Source organism: Myxine glutinosa, chromosome 1 (genome assembly GCF_964187855.1).
Source record: "Myxine glutinosa chromosome 1, kmMyxGlut1.1, whole genome shotgun sequence".
Taxonomy (NCBI): Eukaryota; Metazoa; Chordata; class Myxini; order Myxiniformes; family Myxinidae; genus Myxine; species Myxine glutinosa.
Window position 1 is genome coordinate 200,611,655 of NC_136261.1, and position 27,634 is coordinate 200,639,288.

The 27,634-nt window shown below is 44.3% G+C and overlaps 1 protein-coding gene across 1 annotated transcript in view; it reads right to left on the reverse strand.

Moving 5' to 3' along the window:
• The window catches only part of LOC137433487 (upstream stimulatory factor 1), an 83,313-nt gene that overhangs the window by 45,101 nt on the left and 10,578 nt on the right, over positions 1 to 27,634 (reverse strand). The window contains exon 4 of the mRNA XM_068125817.2: positions 12,227 to 12,291. The gene's annotated coding sequence lies outside the window, so the exon portion shown is untranslated. The remainder of the gene's footprint in view (positions 1 to 12,226; positions 12,292 to 27,634) is intronic.

The window sequence follows — 27,634 nt, forward strand, 5'->3', positions numbered from 1 at the left end:
AAATGCGAATGGTTCGGTGGATGTGTGGAGTATCGTTGAGAGAGAGGAAGACAAATGATGAATTGCGAAAGATGATGGGAATATTGCCTGTGATTGATGCTGTGAAGAGGAACAGGTTGAGATGGTTTGGTCATATATTGAGGAAGGATGAAAGTGACTGGTTGAGAAGAGTGATGGAAATGAATGTAGAAGGAAGTAGAGGATGGGGAAGATCGAGAAAGACTTGGCTAAAGATGGTGGAAGAAGAAATGCTGGCAAGGGGGTTAACAAGGAGAGATGCAGAAAATAGGGCAAAATGGAGAAGATTGTCATGGGACCCGCAAGGCTAACCCCCGCTCTAGCAGGGAAAATGGCCTTAAAATGCCTGTTGTTGTTGTTGTTGTTGTTGTATTCCTATTAGGCCGAGAAAAATATATTTCCGGGTTCTGGTCAGCGCGTGCATCGATTTTGACCCTGCGCGTCAACAATTTTTTTTTTCCAATTTGGTATCGACGTTCACGCACGGTTCTCCCCTACAAAACTGCGTTTAGTTTGTCCAAATCCAACCAGCCATTCCAAAGATGAGTAGTTTTGTGTGCCGTGACGTCATGAATCCAATTGTGAAGTTGCATGTGACGTCATCGTCTTAGTCACATGACCGCTTGAGTGGCAAAACATTGCTTCTGCCACCATACGTAATGGCGGCAATTTGAAACTCGTCTCACATATAAATTGCCCCCTACATGATGGTAAAGAGTTGTTGTGCTGTCGGATGTACAGCCCGATTTCATAAGGGATCGGGATCGTCATTCTACCGTTTTCCGGACGACACAACGCTAAAACGGATTCATAGCTGCCTTGACTGCAGCTCTCAGGTGAGAATATGGCTCATGAGGTTGTTACCTTCGCCCGCGAAGCAAAAAGCAGGATTAAGCATTTTGTTACGTACATGTGGAGTGCGTATGGCGTACGTGTGGCGTACTTGTGGTGTATGTGTGGAGTGCGTGTGGAGTGCGTGTGGCATACTTGTAGAGTATGTGTGGAGTATGTGTGGTGTATGTGTGGTGTATGTGTGGCGTACGTGTGGCGTGTGGCGTACTTGTGGAGTGTGTGTGGACTGTGGAGCAGTGTTGCCACTCGGGTTTTTCGAATTTCACCAATCGGGTGCCTAAATTTCACCAAATTGAAGTAGATTTCACCAAATGCCAAGGTTTCATTTGATATCGACTGCTAAATGATAACAAACTTGTAAATATTGTTTACGATACAAACTTTATTGACAAATGAACTGTCGAACAAACTTTTTTTAACGAAAGGAGTTGCGTAAAGTTTGCAAAACGGCCTCATCATTTGCCATGGTCTGACGTCACCAGCCCTTCCCTCCAATCAGCGCGCCGCTTGTTGGTAGGTCTTTTTCGCCCTCTGCACCGATTGGCCGAATGTTTGCACCTCCCTCACTGATTGGCCGAGGTATCATTGGTCGCACTTTGATTGTCGGTGGCCAGTGTGGCCCGCTTCTTGTACGCCCCTCCCCCTTGTCTATCAAAGGTCCTGGGCGTGGCTATTGCTTGCCTTGCACAATGTTTGCCTGTCATGGTGTTGTACTGGTGATGTGGCTGACTGCGGCCCCATCGGCAGTGCCCCGAACTGGCTTCCTGTTGGTTCTTAACTACTTAACATGCCCCGCCCCCTCGTATTGTTGATATTTCACCAGATTTCGACCAATATCAAATTCGTTCACCAAATCACCAGACTCGGACCGATTTCACCCAATTGGGTGAAATTTCACCAAGAGTAGCAACGAAGCTGAGGAGTGTGTGGCATACTTGTGGGTCCACACGGGTCCACAGGCAGATGACACAGCCTCAGTTTCTCGCAATGCTGCGAAAACGCCTCAACGGGCAAGCTACGAGCGTAAACCGACAGGTCCGTCTGATCAAACGACAGCTTTCCCACCCTGTTGTTTATGCCACCCAAGATGGCGGCCGGAAACGGTTGCCATGGACGACGCTCATGCGATGCAAGGCCTCTATCGGGTGGATATTGTCATTTATTGAAACGAAGACGTTCTTTGTTGGGTTCGTGTGAAGCAACCAGAAGGCCGAGAGAGCTGCGGGTGGTCTCGTTAGTTAGGCCTGGATCCTATCTCGTTTGTCATGAAGTTGTAAGTGTCTGTGATAATCTGGTGGACTGGGAGAAGAGATCGTGGGAGACCATCGGCCTGTTAGACCACTTGCGCATGCGCAGTGTTGACGCGATCGACGCATTGGAATGTTTAACGGTACGGCGAGGCGATCTCGAGAACGAAATGGCAGTCCATAATATGCTTGAAGAACTTAATGATTTTCAGAATTATTACATTTTAAAATAACTTAAGCTTGTGTTCATTATTTACAAAAAAAAAAGGCCTACAAGTCCCATTGGCTGTCTTTAATTTCTCTCTGGATGGCGCCACAGCAGATGAGGAGGACAGCAAGGCATGAGGACACAAAAAAACCTCTATATGTGCAATCCATGCTTTAAAAAAAATATTTTAAAAAAAATAACCGCATCGCCGCATCATTTCTGGAACTTTGGTCTGACCAGAGACCAGCAATATATATTTTTTGGCCTTACCTGTAGTATTTACCATTTGTGTGCCGTTCATTTCTTAATGTTCCTTCCTTTTCATTTATTTAACAGTTGATCATGTGGAACCATACCAGTGATGATCACTGGGATCCATACCAGTGATCATGTGGAACCATACTCTCCAACCGGGCGTCCAACCTTTACTGCCCAGCATACGATTCTGCACGGTGGTGGATCGTCATGTACTCCCTCAGTTCAACCAAACAAACTATTGCTAACGCAGCTGCCGCTACTGCGGCTAGAGCCGGCAATTGCCATCACTGCCGACCTGCAATCCACTCCTCAATTAATCATTAATGACAATACATCACCGAATGAGAAGGTGAAGCAAACTCATCCAACTGCATATTCTGGATGGAGTCTCATTGAACCTGGGCCCCCATGCAGTGCCTACGGGGCCCTCAACCGGTGGACATGCCCTAGCATATTCATCCACTACCATAGCTCCATTCCAAGCTTCAAATTCTCATCCTAACATGTTACCATGCCATTATGCACCCTATCTACCACACTCAACTTCACCACATGGGCATCCAGTTCACCCATCTGCGACACCTGCAACACCCAACCTCATGGACCTACTACTAGCCTCATCCTATGGCGTACTGAAACCGAGTCTGCCTTATTTCCAGAGTGGCAGAGAAAGTGACTTTGCCCTTCTCAAGCTGGCATTGGATAGCCTGATAAGTAATCACACCTACTTGTCAGAGGAGTACAATTATCAAGTACTCTTAACCCACCTTAAGCTACCAATGAACAAGTAGAAGGAATGTATGGAGACAAAAGGTCTGAAGGTGAATAACGGAAAAACGAAGGTGATGGCAAGTGGTAAAGCATGTGGTGAGGTGGAAAGAACTGGGAAGTGGCCGTGTGCTGTGTGCAGGAAGGGTGTCAGAGTGAACTCCATTCAATGTACAATGTGCGCTGAGTGGGTTCATCAAAAATGTAGTGGTCTGAGAGGGTCATTAACCAGTGTGGCAGCTACATTCAAGTGTAAGGTGTGCACAGAGGGAGCTGCAGGTGGAGGAAATGTTGAGTTGGATCTTGGAAACTGCGTGTATTACAAGCTTGCTCAGGCCTACATGCATGATCCGAAGCCATACACGGTGGCCTTACGGGCCCTGCAGGACAAGTATGGACAGCCAAGTCAACTCGTACAGAGCAAAATTGGTGCTATCATGAACATGGCACCAGTGAGGACTGGAGATGCAGAGGCCTTTGAAGACTTTGCTCTCGCAGTGCACTCCCTTGTGGGTATGTTACAATCCCTCGAGGGTGAGCATGGATTTTAACTACGATGTGGCTCACATGTAGACAGGCTAATTAGCAAACTGCCACCGAGCTATCGTGATGGATTCATTGAGCACTGCATTAACCAACGACTTTTAAATGCAGATTCTAATCAGACCTACACGTTGCACCATCTGGCAGCTTGGCTGCAGGCGAAGTCCCGAGCTAAATGTATAGCGAACCAAGCTGCCGTCCTCTAGAAATGCGAGGGCCAGGGATTAGGCCGAGAAAAATATATTTCCGGTCTCTGGTCAGCGCGCGCATCGATTTTGACCCTGCGCGTCAACAATTTTTTTTTAAACTTTCCAACGGTACCGACAACAGCGCGCGCCTGTTGTTGCCGGGCCGGCGCGCTATCTCGGGAAATACGGGTCTGTGAGTCGCCATTGGTATGGACGTTCGCGCACGGTTCTGCTCGACAAAACTTCGTTTAGTTTGTTCAAATCTAACCAGCCGTTCCAAAGATATGAGTAGTTTTGTGTGCCGTGACGTCATGAATCCAATCGGCTGGATGTTGTCATTTATTGAAACGAAGACGTTCTTTGTCGGGTTCGTGTGAAGCAACCAGAAGGCCGAGAGAGCTGCGGGTGGTCTCGTTAGTTGGGCCTGGATCCTATCTCGTGTGTCATGAAGTTGTAGGTGTCTGTGATAATCCGGTGGACTGGGAGAAGAGATCGTGGGAGACCATAGGCCTGTTCGACTACTACCACGATGCACAAGCGCAGTGTTGACGCGATCGACGCATTGGAATGTTTGACGGTACGGCGAGGCGATCTCGAGAACGAAATGGCAGTCTATAATATGCTTGAAGAACTGAATGATTTTCACAATAAACTCATTTTAAAATAACTTAAGCTTGTTTTCATCATTTACAAAAAGGCATACCAGTCCCATTGGCTGTCTTTAATTTCTCTCTGGATGGTGCCACGGCAGGTGAGGAGGACCGCAAGGCATGAGGACACAAAAAACAACACCTTTATATCTGCAATCCGTGCTTTTCAAAAAAAAAAAAAAGAAAAAAAAAAAGCGCATCGCCGCATGAAGTCTGGAACTTTGGTCTGACCAGAGACCAGCAATATATTTTTTTCGGCCTTAGAGAGAAAGGAACATCATTCTTTATCTTTCAAGAAGAAAGAATCACGGGCATTGGTGTTTCACAACTCTGTCACCAATAGCTGGCACAAGGCCACAGCCATTGCGTAATGTTTCTTCAACAACCAAGACCAAGCCTTATTGTCCTCATTGTGACACCAGTGATCATTACCTCGGTTCCTGTGCGGAATTCAAGAAGCTTTCCACAGACCATATTATTAAGTGGACAAGGGAACATGACCGTTACTGGAGGTGCGGTCAGTCACACCCAGCTGATCGCTGTACACTTAGGAAGCCATGCATTGCTTGCAACGAGTTGCACCTAACCATCCTACATGATGCAGCGCAGAGATCCAGCGATACCGTCCTAATGACAGGTTCCGCACCACCTGCAGAGTACCTTGACAAACCTTCCCGTCTACATGGTGTCCTGTTAAAGGTCGTAAAGGTGCTTCTTCATGGCCCACAAGGATCCATAGAGACCGATGCCATTCTAGACGATGGTTCAGAAAGGACGATGCTTTTGAATTCAATAATGGAGTGGCTGAACCTGGTGGGTAAACCTGAAACATTACTGCTCAAGACAGTGCGAGAAGATACGTTGCAGTGTACCGGGGCTTCTGTCAAGCTTCAAATATCATCGGTCGAGAACCCGAACCAAAGGTATGGGATAGATGCAGCATTCACTGCGACAATGCTGCGCTTATCTGAGTATTCATACCCAGTGGCCGATCTCCAGAAAGGGCACCTCCACCTAGCTGGGATATCACTCCCTTTGATTAACAAGGCTCAACCAACAATATTGATCGGGTCAGATTACCCGCACCTCATCTTAACAAAGCAACCTGTGTGATTTCGCCCAAAGGGTGCTCCAGTAGCAGTTTGTACCAACCTGGGCTGGTCACTACAAGGGCCGGCCAGCGAACTGTAACAAAGTGATGTGACTGAGCTCCGGAAGTCGACCTTCTGTGGAACGATGTCGGTGGACATACAGGCCTTACCTGACCCTTCACAGTATGAGACTTGGAACGCTCTGGTTGTGGCTGCACAGCAGTGTCCCAACGGGGTGGCCTCCAATCAAGACTGTCCTACCTTAAGCGCTCACCAGCGTGGGGAGATAGAGAATATTCTGCTTCAACGCTCACAGCACGATAGTTTTCCGGACGAAGTCCAGATACTTGCCACGGGTATGGATTTACCCATCAGAGGTCGACTAGCATCTCTCTCACCTGAATATGACCGTACCCTTGGTCTCATCAGAGTAGGAGGAAGACTACACCACGCGGATGTCCTTGCACAAGATGCTGTGTATCCTATTGTTTTAGATCCTCATCACCCAGTAACCAAGCTCCTCATTCAAGAATATGATGACCAACTGCTTCACTGTGGTCCGGAGAGAATTCTCGCTGAAGAATGTCGCAAGTACTGGATTCCGCGTGGTCGAGAGGCTATTCGTCGACACCAACATCAATGCCACGAGTGCCGAAGATGGCGTGCCAATCCAGAGGTGCCAGGATGGCTGATCTACCCCCTGCTCGGTTACGACTATACAAGCCTGCCTTCTACTCTACTGGAGTGGATTGCTTCGGTCCTTTCACCATAAAAATTGGAAGACGAACGGAGAAGCACTGGGGTATAATCTTCAAGTGCCTCACTACCCACAGCATACATCTGGAGGGCCTTAATGCTGATGCCTTCCTAATGTCCGTCTGTCGCCTCATCGCCCGTAGAGGGAAACCTCACGAGATCTTATCAGACAGAGGCACCAACTTCCGAAGGGGAGATGCCGAACTTCGTCAAACTTTCTCTGCCCTCGAACCTGTTCTCGCCCAGCGTCTCGCCAACCAGCACGTGAGCTTTTGCTTCAAACCGCCCAATGCACCACATTTTGGCGGAATATGGGAGCGAGAAATCAGGTCGGTGAAGAACAGACTACGGGTCGTAGTTGGAACCCGTACTGTGACGGAGCCTGTGCTGCGCACGGTCCTCATTTAAGTTGAGGGCATCCTCAACTCCATGCCTTTGGGTTATGTATCGTCAGACGTAGCCGATATTGATCCTGTTACTCCCTCTGTGCTACTGGGATGGGATGGCGTGACGCATCGCTACCTCAAGTGGTGTATCCTGCTACGGAGCTCCTCGGACGCCGTCGCTGGCGTCACAGCCAGATCCTTGCCGATCAATTTTGGTCCAACTTTATTAAGTATTACCTCCCCAGTCTCCAGCCTCGACAGAAGTGGCAAAAGGAGAGTACCGAGTTGACGACAGACGATGTGGTGCTGATCGTCGATTCCCAGCTGTCTCGTGTCCAGTGGCCAGTTGGTAAGGTCATGGAGACCTTTCCGGGCTCAGATGGCTGTGCTCAAACTGCCAGCGTTGAAGTTCGTGGCAAGAACTATGTTCGACCACTTGCTAAATTGATCCGGCTGTCGAAGCTTGAGGATGATGGGTGAGGGGTGAATGGACTGAAAGACTTTCCCTTTTTTACAAATTTATTCCACAAATTTGGGGGTGGCTGTTAGAAAGTCTCTGATGTTATGCGTACGATATACGTGAACGTTTCCTGCTTTGCTTATGAATGTTTTCTTGCAATATGTTGATGCCATGTTGGTGCAGAGCAAACCTGTAATTCTTACTTTTTTTTTCTCTTATAATTTGCACCGGAAAGGGAGGAGATTTCCGGCTTCTTGCTGATGGCTCGTGTGAGCGAGTTGATTGCCGCCATCTTTGCCTAGTTTCATTAAATGTGCCGAAAGGGAGTTTCCTGTCTCGTCCTGTCCGAACCGTTTGATCACAGCCCCTTTCCTAGTTCCACTGTTCTCTATTATCCTCCGTACTAGCTAGCCTTTACTGTAGGATTCCAAAACCTACTTTTCAGTGTTATTATTGTGTATGTAAAAAAACCAAAAAAAAAAACCACCTTTAGAGGCCATTTTTCCCCGCAAGCGGGGGTTGGCCTTTTTCGGGCACCGTGGTTGTTGTTGTTTTTCGGTCCCCTTTTTGAAGCAATGTTTTACGGCCGGATGCCCTTCCTGCCGCCAACCCTGTTTGTCACCTTTTACGACAAGCAGGGAATTACCAGTGAACTGGTACTCAATTAGCCGACCTCGGAAGGATGACAGGCTGAGTCAACCCCCCTGGCGTTAATTCAGTGATCGACCGGGATTCGAACCCAGGATCCTAGGATCCTAAGCTGGCACCCTAGCCGCTAAGCCAGTTCTTAATACAATTGCTTGTTTTGTTCTACAATTGCATTGGTGTGGTTTTACCATGGTCTATTAGAACACTCAAAATAACAATTCTTTCTGCCGTGTTCCCGCTCCAGACTCTGAGGTACACCATAACCGGGGTTTGGAGAGGTAATACACCATTTTTACACTGGTAATACACCAGTAACACCCATTGAGTTGCCCTCTGAACTTACACTGTTTGTGTCTGATTTACTTATATGCCCCCCTGAACCGCTGGATGGAATGAGTTGAAACCTAGCGGTTGTACTCAGGTTTTTGGTTTTATGCAGATGAAAAGCCCCTGAGGGTCCGGGTGGGGGCAGGGGGGGGGGGCGGGAGGGGGAACACAAATACTCTATGGACATGTGTAACGCATCTTGATCGGATGAAGTTTTGTACTCGTCAAATTACGACGTCATAATGAGGCACCTATTACATCATCATTAACATGGAGGAGGTTATTCCACATGGAGAGTTCTTTACAATGAGCCATGTCTCAATTTTTTCTCTTTTTCCAACATGGCGGCTGAACCACATGACCGATGACGTCATCGTTTTTTCCCACCACCAATTTATTCCGAGATGACACTCAAGAAATTAAATCTTGATCGGATGAAGTTTTGCACTTGTCAAATTATGACGTCATAATGTCGCCACCTATGACATCATCATTAACATATTTTATTCCCCATGGAGAGTTCTTTACAATGAGCCAGGTCTCAATTTTTTCTACGCAGCGCTTTCAGAGATATGGAGGTGCAAAGTTTTTCGGTTTTCCCAAGATGGCACCCATACCATGTGACCTATGACATCATAATTATCATACAAAAATTATACAGGTGGAGTTGCACTTTTGGTGAAAATTTTCTGTCAATTGGACCAACGGTTGCAGAGAAAATCATATTTATTCTGTGCGGACAAACAAAGACAGACAGACAAACAGACAGAAAAAACAAACGGACACAAATGCAATACCCTCTCCTCAGGCGAGGGTAATTAAAGCAACAGTACACAATGACATTGGTGTAAATATAATGTGGATATTTTCCAAATTTAAAGTACAAGGATCTGAAAAACAGAGTTAGCAGAACCTAAAGCTAAGGAGCTCTGACTTTGTTCCTGATAAACTGATAAACTGATAAAGTGATAAAACCGAGCAACTCGAGTGATAAAGCAGAACCTCACCGAGATTTAAAAAAACTACAACAGGAACTACAATCGAAAGTAAAAGAGAACTCCAATTGGAAGGTGTCTCAGGTTCAGTGACGATTCTTAAATTAACCCCTGGAACAAAGATATAATGAACATATGTCACCCACAGGGTGAACCGTATCTTGCCAAAATGTGAAAATTCCGTTTTTTCGTCATGACGTCATCAAATGACGTCATAGCGTCAAACTGTTTACAGATCTGGGAAGCACTCATCAAGGGCATTCATATGAGGTATTACTCGATATGGTACCTACGATTTCAAAATTTGACCTTGGGGTCAATAATTTTCGACCTCCAGCGCTAACCATGAAGGTCAAGGCCGATCGCCACCAAAAACTAATCAGCTGAGCGCCGGACCATATACTAGATTCCCATGAAGTTTGGAGACGATCCGATCAAAGTTACTCAAAAAATTAGTGTTTCGTCGACCTCCATGATTGACCACAAAGTGACCTTGACCTTTGACCTTGACCTTCAAAATTTTGTGTGCTGAAGGGTATCTCTATAGGACTCTGATATGCGAAGTTACAGGAGTTTCCAATAATAACTGTGGTCTACAGAGTGATCTAAACGTGAAAAAAAAATGATTAACCACAAACAAAAAAACAAACAAACATACAAGCTGACTAATACATCTTGCAAAAACTTCGTTTTGGCAAGATAATAAAAACAGGATGAGCTCCAGTTATAAAACGTCAAAACATCACAACATGCTCCTCAAAATGTAATCGTATTAAAACGAGGGGATACTTTGGGTCCTGGAAGGGCTATCCATTGTGCATTTTCACGCCAGTTAAAGGAGATTACAACCAATGTCAGAAGCTGAATATTGCATATCGATAAAATAGTTGAACACCACTCCTTTCATATGCCATCTCCAGATGCTGCATGACGTCATTGCCAGGCACCGAAAGGAAGGGGGGGGGGGGGCTCAGTTTTCACTCCGGTTTCTTTATTGTATGTTTGTCCTGTCAATATCTCAGCCATCCTTTGAGCTAGGAAGCTGAAATTTCGGCACAATAGTGAGCAAGTGCTTGGGGAAAAACAGTATTTTTTTGTTTTTTTCATTAATCAATTAATTGAAGAGTTATTTAATTATTATCGATTAATCAAGTCGATCAATTAATCATATCAATTAATATCATATCAATAATCAATAATCATATCATATCAATCAATTAATCAACACCCAAATGGCCTCTAAAGGTGGTTATTATATATAATCAAGTACTTATTTATTTCCGTTCTCTTCTGGGCATTATCTCAGGCACCTTTTGAGCTCTCAGGCACAAAAGTTACAGCTTCGGAAGGTATGCTATTAGCCAATTGATTAAGAAAATATTGTAGGATCATTATTTGTTGATTTTAATTCTGAAATTAATCAATCAATTATTGTACACCTCTCCCTCCCAATACAGTCTCAATGAGCTGCACGGCGATCTCCTTCCTCCCAAAAGTAGCAAAACAATTATTGTATACGTTAGCCAAAGTTTTTTGTTTTTTTTTCTTTGCATTTAATTTTTCGCATCAATGCACTGCATTGGAAAAGGATGACTTTCACATTCTGTTTCTATGTGAAAGAACAAATACGCTGCCCACATTATATAACGAGAAGAGAGACTGGCGATTAAACCAGTTGTGTATGTACATATATGTATATAAAGTTTATGAAATAATACAATAAAGAAACACAAAGCAGTTCACTTTGACCAAAGAATGCCTACCTGCAGTATTGATGTCAAAAAACACTGATAAGATACATAAAATACATGCACCAACAGGAAAATTAAACACCGAAGAAACAAAAAAAAAACAAGTACATTTACATTCAAAGTACACCGCCCCCATGCCAAATTATTCGTCTGTGAGCCTTCAGCGTCCGGCAATACCGACGTGCAGCTCATCGAGACTGTATTGGGAGGTAGAGGTGTACAATAATTGATTGATTAATTGCATAATTAAAATCAATAAATGATAATCATAAAATATTTTCTTAATCAATTGGCTAATAGCATACCTAAACCAGCAGTGATTCGTCTGAAGCTGTAACGTTTGGAAAATTAATTAAACAAGTCATTAATCGAAATTTTTAAATAATTAATCGATTAAACAATAAATGAAAAATATCCTTTTATAGCCACATCACTTGGTCACTGTCCTGTCCAAATATTAGCTTCCTAGCTCAAAAGGTGCCTGAGATATTGTCCAGATGAGAAAGAAAATAAATAAATGATTGATAATAAAAATAAATAAATAATAATCATAAAATAATTAATCAATTGGCCAATAGAATACCTAAACAACCACCGTTTCATCCGAATCTGTAACTTAAAAAAAAAATGCAATTTATTCAGTCATTAATCAAATAATTAAATAAGCAATCGATTAATTTATTAATCAATAAATCAAAAATAGCCTTTTCAGCCAAATATCAGCTTCCTAACTCAGAAGGTTCCTGAGATAATGCCCAGAAGAGAAAGGAAATCAATAAGTACTTAATTAATCGATAATAATTAAGTAACTAATCAATTAATTAATCAAAAAACAAAAAATACAATTTTGCCAAAGTATTTCCTCACTATTGTGCCGAAATTTCAACTTCCTAGCTCAAAGGATGGCTGAGATATCGCACAGACAAACAAACAAGAAAGAAACCGGAGTGAAAACTGAGTACTCCCTTTCAGCGCGTGTCATTTCTGGGTCCCTTTCGGTGCCTGGCAATGATGTCATGCAGTGCCTGGAGATGGAATAGGAAAGAAGCGGTGTACAAAAAAAACAACTTGGGAACCAACCTGGCCATTGATAGATTCTGTTCGAAACTGATATTGAACCTCCCTCGATGCCACAGATGCACCACCTGCAAAAACAAAAACAGTGAATTGCTAACCAGAATACCTCGGTACTGCTGCATTTTATCCCTTATTCAGAGATCATCATGACATGGGAACTGAAAAAAGTTGACAATTGCTTTCTTATATTATGCATACACCAACAAAGGTATGCAATTTGAATTAACCATTTAAGAAACCACACCAAAACTGACATAAATTTGGAGTCTGCCTGGGAGACATGAGACGTCGGCCATTATAGCTTGCAATGTTAGTGTGAGAAACACCTGTAGTCTGGCAGCCCGGGGGATGAACCTTGCACTGGAGTACCTACAAAATGTTTTTTTCAGATTATGCATCTATGGACCCTCCATATCAATATTCCGAGTGATGCCAAGCTGGCATCATTGAGCATTTTGAGAAAATGGCCCGTTTCCATGGCAACCATTACTAAAATCGAAAAATACAAAAACTCAAATATCTCAGGATATAGATGAGCGATTTTCACAATTTTGGTGTCTAAACATATATTTGAGAGGATGGTCTATCGATTGGGGTCATGACCTTGATGTTTCAAGGTCAAGGTCATTGCGAAAATCCAAGGTCAAACTAAAAAATTGATTTATTTTCTAGTAAATTGCCGTGAAATAGCGATTATTGGCTCCGAAGATTAAAACAGACCTTCGGCGAATCCTGACAAATTCAAGGGTTGTTTCGTTTAGCTGCGAAATCACATTTCACATTGTAAGCCATTTTATAAATGCCAACTTTCTCATTATTGCCTAGCCTATAGACCGTCTATGTTCCTATGGCGAGGCCTACTTTCATGTAACATTTCTATTTCATCTCATTATTTACTAACATTGGCCTTAGCCTAGGCCTAGGCCTAGAGACCTTCTACCTCGATAGGCCTAGAGACGTGTTTCAGGAAGAAGAAGTCAAGAACACACATTCGACAGAAGTCAGTCATTATGTTGACTGGTGTGTCAAACTGTGTGGGTTTGGTAAATTACGGCTTGCGATTTGTGACAACATTCAACGACAACCACTCCGATTTATTTCAGAGGCAACATCAGACGGGAGGGAAACCAAAAACCCCAAGTTTTCTGGGACTTAGTCGATTGTGTGGGAGAGCGCCGCCCCCCCCCCCCCCCCCACCCCCACGATCGTAACACATATTGTTAATGCCATAACTTATGATATTGGCATATGTCTAACGCTCTGTCTCTCTTTTCTTTTCAGATGTGAATCATGGAGGAATGTGTCTTTTCCAAGGTGAATTCTTGCGGAAATCCGAGGAAGCCATTGTCTGATGCGACACCCCGGAGAATTGCTTCTATCGTCAATGCTAGTAGGATCAGGGATGATGGACTATATTGTCACCTGGAAGGAGAACTGGCTACAGATCCGAACTTCAGCGTGAAGTTCCATAGAGACTGTGTATTAACATATACATCAAAACATCACCTCGAGAGATTGCCTAAGAGGGCTGTTTCTGCACACTCATCCAGTCAAGACGCAAAAAGGCTGAGGCGATCTGAACTTCTTCCGTTTGACTTTCTCCGCCATTGTATCTTTTGTGGTAAAGTTTGTGAACTTGAAAAGGACAATAAAAATCCCTCTAGCTGGAGACGTGTTGTGCTGTGTCGAACAGCAGAACGCGGTGCACAAAAAACGTTCAAAGACATTATCTTAGATACCTGTGATTCACGCAGAGATAGGTGGTTAGCTGGTGAGGTCCGTTTGCGAGTAGAGGGAGCTGTTAGTGACTTGAATGCAGCCGATGGACGTTACCATTTTGATTGCAGAACAACATTTATGGATCCAAGGGCCGCCCAATTTGCCGCTTCAAGTAGAAGTGAAGCCCAGGAATCCGACAGCAATGACGAAGCATTCTATAAGGTTGTAAAAGCCATAAATGAGGACAAAATGCAAATCAGAAATTCCATCGATACTTACGAACTATACAAACATTTTGGGGGGAAAGTTCTTTCCAGAAGGACGCTGATCTCTGACTTGTCAAACCACTTCGGCGATGAGCTTCTTGTTCTCAGAGCAGCAGGCTGTGCAAGTATTCTAGCGTTTCGTAGTGGAGCTCAAGAAGTCTTCAAAGTGGTAGCTAGTGAGGATGAGGGTGATATTGAACTTTCTATCGGTAGGCTTTCAAAGCATGTACAACAAGAACTGAAATCACTTCCCTTAAACAAGGATAGCTATCAGTGCAGGATGAATGCGGACATAGCCGAAGAATATGTAAGTGACACACTGCTTGACTTCTTCAGCACACTGCTGCCAGGCGTAAAAGACAGAAAACTTCCGCTTCTAATGCTGTCCAACATGATCACTGGCCTGTATACGAAATTCCCAACGCCGCTGCAGGTTGCCCTTGGCACTCTTATCAATGAGAAGGAACTAATCCTGGAATTAAACCGATTTGGAGTGGTATGTACCTATGATGAGGTTCTAAGATTTCGTAGATCGGCTGCTCATGCATCGAAATGACTGACCAACAGAGGGTTAACTCCCACTGCAAGACCAGACGCAGGAATGGTTCAAGTGATTGCAGACAATTTTGACGCGAACATATCCAGTCAGAATGGTTTGCAGTCAACACATACCCTTGCTATGCTGCTCACACAGCCGGGAAACAAAGATTATAGTGTTCAACATGCCGAGACCATACGCCGCATAAAGAAGGAAGAAATGGTCAAGCAAGTAGAAGATGATGTAAAAGTCCTCAGATTTACGGGACCAAAGAAACCAGATATGCCCCAGGAGAGAGCAAGGAAGTCGGTTTTATCGCTGAAGATCTTGGTGACACAAGTCTTGGCCGAAAGAAGAGCTAGAGCAAAGGACTTCGCCTTCTTTGAAGAAGTTAGAGGCGAGAACCCGGGTCCAGAGTGGAATGGCTTCAACAGTCGAATGGCCAGAGAAGAAGGTCATTCAATGAGCCCTCCATCCTTAAGTGTCTATACACCGCTTATCGACATGATGCCATCGGATCCTGATACCATGCTGACTGCCACGGTAGAAGCGGAGAGACTAACAAAACAGGTGGGGCAGGATATCATAGTGTTTACTTGTGACCAACAGCTGTATAAGGTAGCCGTCAATATTTCCTGGGCACAACCCGACAGATTCACCAACATGGTATTACGTCTTGGGGGCATGCACTTCCTCATGAGCTTTATAGGCTGTGTCGGATCGCTGATGGCAGATATCCTGGCCTGTGCGTTTGGTGGAGTTGAACATGTGTTGGCAGGAAAGAAGTATCCTCAGAATTTCCGTGCACTGAGACTTCTTGTAGAAAGAGTTATACATGATATCATCCCGGAAGCCCGTGATGAGGATGATCTGATGGCAAGTCTGGAGTCTCGTGCGAAGAACAGCAGAACCGCAAAGCTCTGGGTAGATGGACTCATCAAACCAGTCTTCCTCATGATGCTATTCTGTAGAACTGAAAAGGAAGCCGATTGGCCATTACACCTGCGTGCAGCAAGTCTCATAATCCCGTATTTCTTCGCAGCCGGCCATCATAACTACGCTCGTTATGGTTTATACTACCTTCGATCATCTGAAGCAATGCCTGATAAAATCTGTAGGCATTTTCTTCAAGGCGAACACATGACTCGTCATCTACCCGGGACCTGGAATGGGATGTGGACAGATATGATGATTGAAACAACCTTCATGAGGTATGGCAAAGGTGCCCGTGGTCTTATTGGCATCACACTCAAACCAAATGCGATGAAAACCTGGGCTTTTTAAACTTTAATTTAAGTGCAAATTTAATCAATTTTTAGCTTGAGCTTGGATTTTCGCAATGACCTTGACCTTGGAATCTCAAGGTCATGACCTCAATCGATAGGCCACCCTCTCAAATATATGTTTAGACACCGAGATTGTGAAAATCACTCGTCTACAGCCTGAGATATTTAACTTTTTCTTTTTTCCATTTTTGTAATGGTTGCCATGGAAACGGGCCATTTTCTTAAAATGCTCAATGATGCCAGCTTGGCATCACTCGGAATCTTGATATGGAGGGTCCATAGATGCATAATCTGCAAAACAAATTTGTAGGTACTCCAGTGCAAGCTTGGGCCAAAAATCCCAGTTTGGCTGCCGGACTACTGAGGCTATCCCCGAAGACTCAATAGCTGAGTAACCGAACTGTAGCTGAATTAGCGAAAAAGTCCTGGGTTTCAGTCCCACATCGAGGCATGATTATTTGTCCATGCAGGAATTTATTCTCATCAAATTATATACATGTAGCTTGCAGTGTTAGTGTGAGAAACTCATGAGGCTAGCTAGCTCAGTGGACTGTCACCGCATTCGTGAAGAGACCCTGGGTTTGAGTCCTGGGTTGAGACAGGATTTTTTTCCACATTCAGGTTAGTTTGACTTCAATTAGCCATCGAGAATATTTAATAACGAAGGTAGAAAATATCATGGTTTTCGATGGGGGAAGATCTGAGATAGTGGTGAACAGCTGACCTGAAGACCTGGAGGGAAGAATGAGATTTTAGATAATTTAGAAGTTGGTTCCGCAGATGGAAAAAAAGAATGAACAAGTACAGATACATTCAAAATACACCGCCCCCGTGCCAAAAAATTAAATATCCTCCAGCACGGCATTGCGGTGGCGCCTCCGGTGCCCGGCAATACCGCTGTGCAGCTCATAGAGACTGTATTTGGTGGGAGAGGTGCACAATATTTGATTGATTAATTGCATAATTAAAATAAATAAAAGGTGAACATAAAATATTTTCTTTATCAATTGGCTAATAGCATAACTAAACCACAAGTGCTTCATCTGAAGATGTAACTTTTAGAAATATAATTAAATAAGTCATTAATAAAATAATAATAATAATTTATTAATCAATAAATAATTAACCGATTAATTGATTAATCAATTAATCAAAAATATATTTTATAGCCACATCACTTGGTCACTTTTGTGTCCAAATATCAGCTTCCTAGCTCAAAGGGTGCCTGAGATATTGCCCAGATGAGAAAGAAAATAAATAAATGATTAATAATGAAAATAAGTACATAATAATCCTAAAAAAAATTTAATAGTTAATCAATTGACTCATAGAATACATAAACTACCACTGTTTCATCCGAATATGTAACTTAAAAAAAAAAAAAAACTCATAAATCGAATAATTAAATAATTAATCGATTAATTGATTAATCAAAAATAGCCTTTACAGCCAAATCACATGGTTATTGTCATATCCAAATATCAGCTTCTTAGCTCAAAAGGTGCCTAAGATATTGCCCAGAAGAGAAAGGAAATAAATAAGTACTTAATTAATCGATAATAATTAAATAATGAAGCAAATAATTGATGAATCAAAAAACAAAAAATACAGTTTTTGACAAAGTACTTGCTCACTATTGTGCCCAAATTTCAGTTTCCTAGCTCAAAGGATGGCTGAGATATCGCCCTGACAAACAAGAAAGAAAACAAATTTCAGTTTCCTCGCTCAAAGGATGGCTGAGATATCGCCTGGACAAACAAGAAAGAAAACAAGTACAGGTACATTCAAAGTATACCGCCCCCATGCCAAATAATTAAATATTCTCCAGTGCGGCATGGCGCCCGTCAATACCGCCGTGCAACTGACTGTATTTGGAGGAAGAGGTGCACAATAATTGATTGATTAATTGCATAATTAAAATCAATAAAAGATTGTCATAAAATATTTTCTTAATCAATTGGCTAATATAGCCCAGGAGCATTAGCCAAAAATGAAGGGGAAGCCTAGAAGAAATTAGTAGAAAGCTGATTTTTTGCAGAGAGCTCCAGAATGTCATGTGGATACCCACAGTACAAAGTCCCACGAGTCCCACCTTGTGGCATTTTCAAAATTCAAGATGTCCGCCGGTTAGACGGAAAATGCATAAATTGCGATAACTTCAGCCTAGAACCTCATAAAAGTATACTTTTTATGTCTAAATATATTTTTTAGCATCCTAGGATTTCAATATAATATCTTTCAGTGACCTCAGATAATGATATGCAGAGATAATCCAAGATGGCCGACAAAATGGCCGCCGCCGTAATGCAAAAAACATTAAAATCACGATAATTTTGTTCTTTTACCACATAGAGGTGTACTTTTTTGTCTGTTTCAGCATACTGGAATTGCAATCAAATATTTCTGAATGACCATTCACAATGAAGTGTAAATAACATCCAAAATGGCGGCAAAGATGGCTGCCTATTGTACTATAAAACATTGCAATTATCATTATTCTGCTTATATCTCATGAAGTAATATCTCATGAAGTAATATCTTATCTCATGAAGTAATACCTTGCTTTTTCTGTCAATATATCTGTTATGTCACCCATGTATTTCAAATGAATGTCCTTGTATGACCCTTGACATTGATGAGTAAATATAATCCAAGATGGCTACTATTATTATTATGAGAGCCATAGCCTATAGTGGGGGGGCCAATGTAGCAGATTGAAATGCCCGGTGAAATTGCTTGTTAATTTTTGGACACTGGTTGGGCTGTCTTTAGGGATGATATAAGTTCTAGAAAAAATATGTCTCCAATTGTTTCAAGTTCTTTATGGCGGCCATTTTGGATTTTCAAAATGGCGGATGTCGAAAACGTAAAATTCCATTATCTTGGCTTCTAAATGACCTAGAGTTTCGATTCTGGTGTCCAGTTGTACATTTTTGGGGATAGAGAATTGAATGAAACCTTCTTTAATAACCTACAAGGGATAAAAATAGGTTTTTATGGCACAGCCGAACCAGTGTCCAAAATCTAACTTAATGCACATCTATCTTAATTGTTATTTGTTATTTGTATGTTCCAGATTCGTGACCCTGAGCTATGATGGAGCCAAAAAGCAAGAAAACCAAGAAAGAAACTGATTTCACACTTTGCATTCAGTGCCAGGATCCCCAAGGTGCACTAGTGACTGAGCCAGCACTGGGCTCATATGCAAAGTTTCTCCAGTTCATCCAGGAGAGGGCACGATATGGTGATGCCGACTTCAAACAGATCAGCGAACGATTAAGCTGTTTCACTGCCACTGACTTGAGGAACAATAAAGCAAAGTGGCACCGGGCATGTTATGGATCTACATGCAACACTGCTCACCTGGAGCGTGCTAGAGTTCGCCACCAGAAAGCCTGCGAACATGGCGACACCCAGCATCTTCATAAGAGGTGTGGACGTCCTTCTTCTGCACCTGCCGCTGCAAGTACCTCAGGTTCTACGCAAGACGAGACTCTTCGCTTCACACGTTCATCATCAACTCCATTCAACAGAGACCTTTGTTTCTTCTGTCAAGAGGTCACTAAGGAAAGTGTACATGTTGTATGCACGTTCAACGCAGGTAAACAGCTGAAGAAAGCTGTTGAAGAAGGCAGCAACCACAAGTGGAAAGTTCAGCTGAGTGCTGCCATCAGTGCACATGATGCTCATGCGATCGACGTCAAGTATCATCTCCCATGCTGGGTGCAGAATGTCCAACGTGCTCCCAAGAGTGGGACATCAAGTGATGACAAAGAACACATACTGCAAGAAACTAATGTTATCAAAATAGCCGCAGACATTGAGTTTGTCAGCCTTGTTCGCTCTCTACTCCAAGCTGGTGAAATTCTCAACATGTCTGACCTGAAGTCGGTTTACTCCAGGATTCTTGACAATAATGGTGTGCACAATGTCCCATCACCTACTACCCAAGGCATGAAGGAGAAAATCAACTCTCACATTGATGACGTTCACTTCATGAAACCAAAACGTCGAAACGAGTCAGACTGTGTATTCTCCACTGCCGTGCGTGATGCAGCTGTCGAAGATGCAATGACGAAGACAAATGAAAAAAACATCGAACAACTGTTTGAGAGTGCCTCTGTTCTCCGCAGTGCCATTGCTTGTCAGAACAAGCACCCATGGCAATTTGAAGGAGAAATGAACACTGATGATGCTGAAAAGCATGTACCCAAAGTACTCTATGCTTTCCTCCGCTGGCTACTGGAAGGACCAGCCACGAGCATTGAGCCAGAGACTATGCGCTCAGCCACTATTCATCGAGATGTTATAACCATCAGTCAGAACATCATGTACGGCTACAAGTCAAAACGCCAAGTCACGTACAAGCCCAAAGAGCCAGATGCACCATTCCGCCATCGCTTAGAATGGCCACAGCAGCTTGCCGTTGCCATTGTAGTCCATCAGTCCACCAGAAACAAGAAGCTTCTGGATTTCCTGCATGGGTTCGGTCTGTCTGTTGATTATAGTCGGATCTTGCGGTTGGAGACACAGCTGGCCAACTCAGTCATAGAGTCTACGACAGAACAGGGTGTATACTTTCCAAGAACCATGCGCATAGGGACGTTTGTCTTCTTTGCAGTGGACAACAGTGACTTCAATGAAGACACACCTGATGGGAAGCGGACACTCCATGCTACAGCCTGGGCACTCTACCAACGACGGGAACATGCACCCTCCACAGATGAACATAGAACACTGACACTACATGACCGAAAGGCCAGACACCGCTCACTCAAGGTTCTGACTGCTCCAGACTTTGTTCCTTGCCAAGCACCAAACAAACAATCTGCCACAGGTACCACGTATAGCTTCAAGACACGGTCAAACCCAGATGTCACCAAGCCGTACTCTGCGACGGACACAGTGTGGCTACTTTCACGCACAATCATGCGAACAGCTGAAGCTGAGGACGTACAAGACGACATCATCCCACCAGATGACCAGCTGCAAGCTGCAGAACCCCAGCATGCTGACCCTGTTGGGTCACTCGTCCACGATCCAAAACAACCACCTGGCAGTAGGATCAAGCATCACGATATCCCAACTTGGACAGCCTACAACTCACTGCTCTCCTCTTCGAAGCCTCTGACAGAGGTCAACGCCCTGCCATTGGTAGCAGCACCAGCCCATGAATGGCAAACACTGATAACAGTCTTGAAACAGACACAGCAAATCAACTGCATGGTCATGGGTCCCGATAGGAAGACAGTGATCACCTTAGACATGGCCCTGTATGAGCGAGCCAAACAGCTGGAGATGACCAGAGATGACTGCAAAGGCAAGTGGGTACTGCGACTAGGGGAGATGCACACTGTGATGGCTGCACTGAGGGCTGCTGGGAATGCCATAGAGGACAGTGGTCTTGACGAGGCTTGGTCTGAGGCTGATATCTATGGCCCAACAACAACCAGACAAATACTGGAAGCCAAGCACATGAAGAGGGCTTTGGAGGCCCACATCACCACTGTCCAAGCCCTCTTCGACCTCTATGTGGACGAATTCTTCCAAGAGCATCCCCATCTGAGGGGCCCATGTACCCAGTCAGCACAACAGGTTGCCCAGAGCTGTCATCTACACAACCGAGAGGAGATGACAAGCGCGCAGAACAACATGCTAGCTGTCCTCGAGTCAAACGAAGTCCTGGAGGCCATGGCAAAGTTTGATGAGAGGAAAGAAGCCAAGAGTCCACTGTTCAAGTTTGTGCGACGCTACATGCGGATGATAATGCTGATATACACATTCATCCGTGCCACCCGTCAAGGCAGGATGTCTTCTCCAACTGCATGGATGTACAGCATCTCCGTAGCTCCCAGGAGGAGGCTGATACGAGGATCTTTCTTCACAGTCTAGATGCCGTCCGAAGAGGTGCAACACAGCTGTACATTCAGTCACCTGATACTGATGTATTCATCCTAGCACTCCACCGGTACCATGAACTATGCAAAGACACATACTTCATCACGGGTGTGGGGAACAAGAAGAGGCAAATCTCACTGGAACCAATAGTACATGAACTTGGTGTCAGGAAGGCTGCAGCCCTACCAGGATTCCATGCATTCACGGGAGCAGACCAGACTGGTCGGTTTGCCGGCAAGGGAAAGCTCACATGTTGGCAAGCCCTCAATAGGTGCTCTGTTGAGGTGGTATCTGCGTTTCATGACCTTGGGGCCTCTGAGGAGCTGAGAGCTGACACAGAAAGTGACATTGAGGCATTTGTATGCCAGCTGTATGAGCCTCGTACTACAGTTGTGGATGTGGGCAAGCTGAGGTGGAGACTGTTTACCAAGAAACAGCTAGAGGCACAGAAGCTGCCACCAACACGGGGAGCTTTACATGAAGCCATTGCTCGTGCACATTTCCAGGCCATGGTGTGGCATCAGGCTGATGTACCGGACCCCCAGCTTCCACAACCAACAGAACATGGATGGAGAGCAGAAGGAGATCAGCTGGTGCCCATCACAACCAAGGACCCTCCAGCCCCAGCTGCCATCACACATCTAATCAAATGTAACTGCAAGAAGACCCAATGCATGTCTCACTGCTCATGCAGGTCTCAGCATCTCAACTGTTCTGAGATGTGTATGTGTGGGGCAGATGAAGAGGTGTGTGGTAACACGGGTCAGGAGCGCCCCATGGGAATCGATAACACTGATGATGAGGAGGATGGAGATCCTTCAATGTAACAATGAACACTGCCAACTAAAAATATTGCACAAAGACATTATAAGTGTACATTTGAACACTAAAGTCCAGCCTTTATGTGATTTAGAAGTGAAAATGATGGAAAAAAATATATATATGTGTTGGCATAAGTGCGTGAAAATCCAAGATGGCTGCCATAAGAACCCTTTTGATCATATGTAGGTGTATAAATGTGTGTTTATTGGATTAAGTATCCGCAAATATGTACATTTGGACACCAAAATTAACACTCTAGGTCATTTAGAAGCCAAGATAATGACAATTTCGGTTTTCAACAAACGCCATTTTGATAATCCAAAATGGCCGCTATAAAGAACTTGAAAAAAATGGAGACATATTTTTTCTACAACTTCTATCATCCCTAAAGACAACCCAACCAGTGTCCACAAATTAACATTTGAATTCAACGGGAAAACATTGGCCCCCCCACTACTATGTGAATGTGTATTCTGCTATTTTTAATGCTTGCCGTTTTCTCTTCTACAGACTTTCGGCATACCGGCCAAGAGTAAGTGATGGCTGAGCTGTGTGGCATTCCCACGTGTGGTGAGCCGATTACATCTGATCGTGCTTTAGTTCATGAAAAAGGACTTGATGGTCTCATCCGAGCCAGTATTGAGAGGGACGATGGTTTCCAACCTGTATTTGAAGGCAAGAGATCAGAATTACCTCCAGCCATCCATGGCAAATGCCGCAAGGAGTACACCCGAGCCAGCAATATAAACTCTTACAAAAGGCAAAGGAAAGATGAGTTGGCCTCCACTAGTGACTCCTCAGCTTCAGTACTGCATTCAAAAACCCCGACCTTCAGCCTCAAAGAAGACTGCTTGTACTGTGCTCAGAAACTGAGAGACTATAGTGTGGAGTCAAAGATACCCCGCCACCGAAGGGAACGGTCACATGATGCTATGACCAAGGAATCTCTTCAAAGCGTTATCAAGAAAGCTGATGATCGTGGTGATGAGTGGGGTGAGACTGTAAAACTTCGCATTTCAAATGAGTATGATCTCGTTGCCGCTGAGGTAAAGTATCACCATGACTGTCAGGTCAACTTTTATGCTGGTAAACCACGTCCCAATGAAGATAACGTGGATGGCCAGCAACATGCCGGCCGACCTGTTGATGCCACAAAACACGAGGCTTTCGAAAGGTTGTGCCAGCACATATGTGACAATGATGAATGTCAGTATTCACTCTGTGAACTTGAAACATTAATGAGTGACTACTTAGATGGAGCAGAGGGGTATGACCCAAAGTGGCTGGGGCAAAAACTAGAGGAACATTTTGGGAAGGACATTGTACGTACTCATGAGATTTGAAAGCCTACCATATATACTTTCTTTGATGAGAGCAACCGAATCCTCAGAGAGAATTATGAGAAGGGTACCATGACTAAAGACTCAATCATAGATATGGCAGCGGCACTCATACGGGATGATATAAGGTCAAAGGCATATGTCAGTTCTGAATATCCAGCAATGAACAAATTGCAGGACAGTGACAAATTAGTGCCTGACTCTCTGAAACGATTATTGAGTGGTATTATCAAGTCCAAATCTGAAAAGGTTGAAGTCTGTGAACGCCGGCGTATGGCAATTGCAAACAGTATCATATCTGCTTGCCGACCTCGATCCTTCATATCGCCCATATTGCTAGCAATAGGTGTGTACATTAACCGAAAGTACGAATCTCGTGAACTTGTTGATATACTGAGTAGTTTGTCATTTGCAGATGATTACCGGGAGGTTCAGCATCTATATGGTGCTTTTCTTACAAATGAGCAGTTGTATGATCTTGCTGGCGAGTTTGTAAATTTCATTTTTGACAATGCTGACATCAATATAAGAACACTCACGGGGCATGGTACGTGGCATGTTCTAGGTAGTATTGCATGTGTTACTCCTACAGGTGAGGAACCGGCCACTACCAGTAGAGAGGGAGTTGACAAAAATGTTGCCCAAACTGGTCAATTTGGACAAGTGCCAATCAAAGTGTACAAAAAGAAAACTGCACCAGGGTTCAAGTCCATCAAAATAGGGCCCAATGAACCTCCCAAACCCAAACCACCCCTCCTCAAATTATCTGAATGCTTGGATAATATCTGGTTAGTAAGCTTCTCTCTGGGTATCCCTGTGTCACAATGTCCGTCATGGAGTGGCTTTATGCAATGTGCTGTGAAGGGAGAAAATCACGAAATGAGTAAGATTCATATTCTGCCATTCATTAACCAGGATCCATCTCAACCTGACACCATCTATTCTGCTTTGTGTTTCGCCCAGAAGCTGTCTGAAAAGTATGGACTGGGTCTTTGTCCTGTCACATTTGACCAACCCCTCTATATCAAGGCAGCTGAAATTGTGAAATCCTCTCACCCAGGTCTGAAGAATATTGTTGTAAGACTTGGGGTTTTCATCTACTCATGTCATATATGGGAGCAATTGGATATGTAATGGGTGGTAGTGGTTTAGAGGATCTGTGGGAGACCGTGTATGCTCCAAACACTGTGATTCATATGATGACAGGTCATGCATATGCTCGTGCACTCCGCGCTCATCTTTTGTCTTCAGTTGCCATAATGTCAAAATTACTTGACCAACCTGAATGTCTCAGTGGTGTGGATCTGCCCCATCTTAAGGCTATTCACAAAGCCCTGCTGAATGGGGAATACCCCACGTCAAGTGTGGAAGATGAGGAATGTGTCAACCAGCTCAGTGATATGGATATCATGGATGCTCTCATGGTAAAGGCAGAAAAGCAAGGTAGAACCGGTAAACTATGGATTGAATATTTGAAGCAAGTGTCCATGATCAGGCGTTTCATCCGAGCAGAGCGCACTGGGGATTGGGACTTGCATCTGCAGTGCAAGTTGTTGCATCTTGCATCTGCAGTGCAAGATTGGGACAAGCAAAGGTCAGTGAAATGATCCCCCTGTTCCATGCTGCTGGTCACCTTGCGTATGCTAAGTCTGCCCGCCTCTACCTTGACCAGATGAAAGACCTTGAAAGTACCATGTCTTCAGTGCAGTTTTATAACTACACAGAAAGAGGGCTCTTCACCATTCGACGGACAGAAAAGTTCTGGAGTGGCAATTTCAGCGACCAGACAATCGAACAAAATTTGATGCGATTGCTGAAAACATCTGGAGGTCTGGCTCATGGTCGTGGAATCACAGACAGCACAATAGCCAAATGGGTTCATGCCATGCCCCGATGTATCCCAATTTGTGATGCGTTGGAAGATTTCACTGGGGTTCATAGTCACACGTCTGACCAGCATGTGGACCTGCGCGCCAGCACCACAGCTCGTGACAGGAAAGACTACGAGACTTTCTTGCAGTGGCTGGAAGTGCACTCTCCGTTCTCATATGGAGAACATGACTCCCTAGTCAACATAGCAAGTGGGGTGGTTGCCGGCAAAAATGTAAATGCGGATCAAGCGGTTACGGTTGGCACCAAGGCAGCTTCGGCGATGACGGGCAAAACGTATGCCGACGTGAAGTTAAAACGAAACGATCGAGTGACTAGTATCAGTGGTGACAGAAACAAGATCACTGTTCGCGGCGTTGAGGTGGAGGTGAATAGCACATTACTATTCCTAAGGGTCACATGCGTGATCAAGGAGAGTGCTGAAATGGAGGGATATCTCCTTCATGAATTTGCCAAACAACCACCTCCTTGGTCGATAAAGGGCTTATGAGAAAGAATGTGAAGAGTGGCCTGGCAAGTATCCTGAAGTCCAAAGTGAGTGTCCACCTCAGCCTTCCTGATGGAGCACGCTTCATCCTCGATGGGGGTCACCTCCTTCAAAGCTTGCCCTGGCCTGAGAATGCCACATATGATCAGGTCTGTGACCACTACGTTTTGTACGTACTTGAACATTATGGGATGCAGACCATAATCGTGTTTGATGGGTATGGCAGTGACTCATCGACAAAAGTAGCAGAACAGCAGCGACGAGCACAACAGAACACATCAGCTGATATTCTGTTTGAGCTGGAAATGAAAACCACCACAAGAAAAAAAGCATTTTTGGGTAATGGCAAGAACAAGGATCGACTGATTAAAAAGATGATGGGAAAATTTGCAGCCAAAGGTGTGAATGTCAAGCAGAGCACTGCAGATGCAGATTGCCTGATTGTATCAACGGCCATGGACACTGCCAAAGCAGATACAGCACCGGTTGTTGTTGTGGGGACCGATACCGATTTGCTTGTGATGCTGGTAGCACAAGCTACCACAGACATGGACCTCCATATGCTCTTTGGATGGAACCCATTGCAAGTGTACTCTATAGGGGCAATTCAGGCAGCCTTCCAGAACATCAAGCAACACCTGATGTTTGTGCATTCAATAACAGGATGTGATACCGTCTCTGCCCTCTACAATCAAGGGAAGAAGAAGGCTCTTGCAGTGTTGGATAATGGTGACAACTGGGATTGCCCAAGTGTTTTCTCTCGATCTAAAAGCACTCAACAAGAAATAGCGAGAGTGGGAGAGCTGTTTCTGCTGAAGCTGTATGGAGCAGCTCGATCGAAGTCACTGGACAAACACCGATATTTCATGTACTTCCGATCAATCCATAGAACATCTTTGACGTCATCTGGTTTCAAGCTGGAATCACTCCCACCTACTTCGGCAGCTACCAAATTCCACAGCTACAGAGCATACCATGCTGTTCAGCAGTGGCAGGGGAATGAACTGCTGCCAACTGAGTGGGGGTGGCAGTACAGAGAGGGACTACTTGGTCCAATCGAGACTGATAGGCCTGTCGCCCCTGAGAAAGTGCTGAAAATGATATCTTGTGGATGCAAGGCGGGGTGTGGAAAACGATGCACTTGCTACAAGTCTGGTCTGGAGTG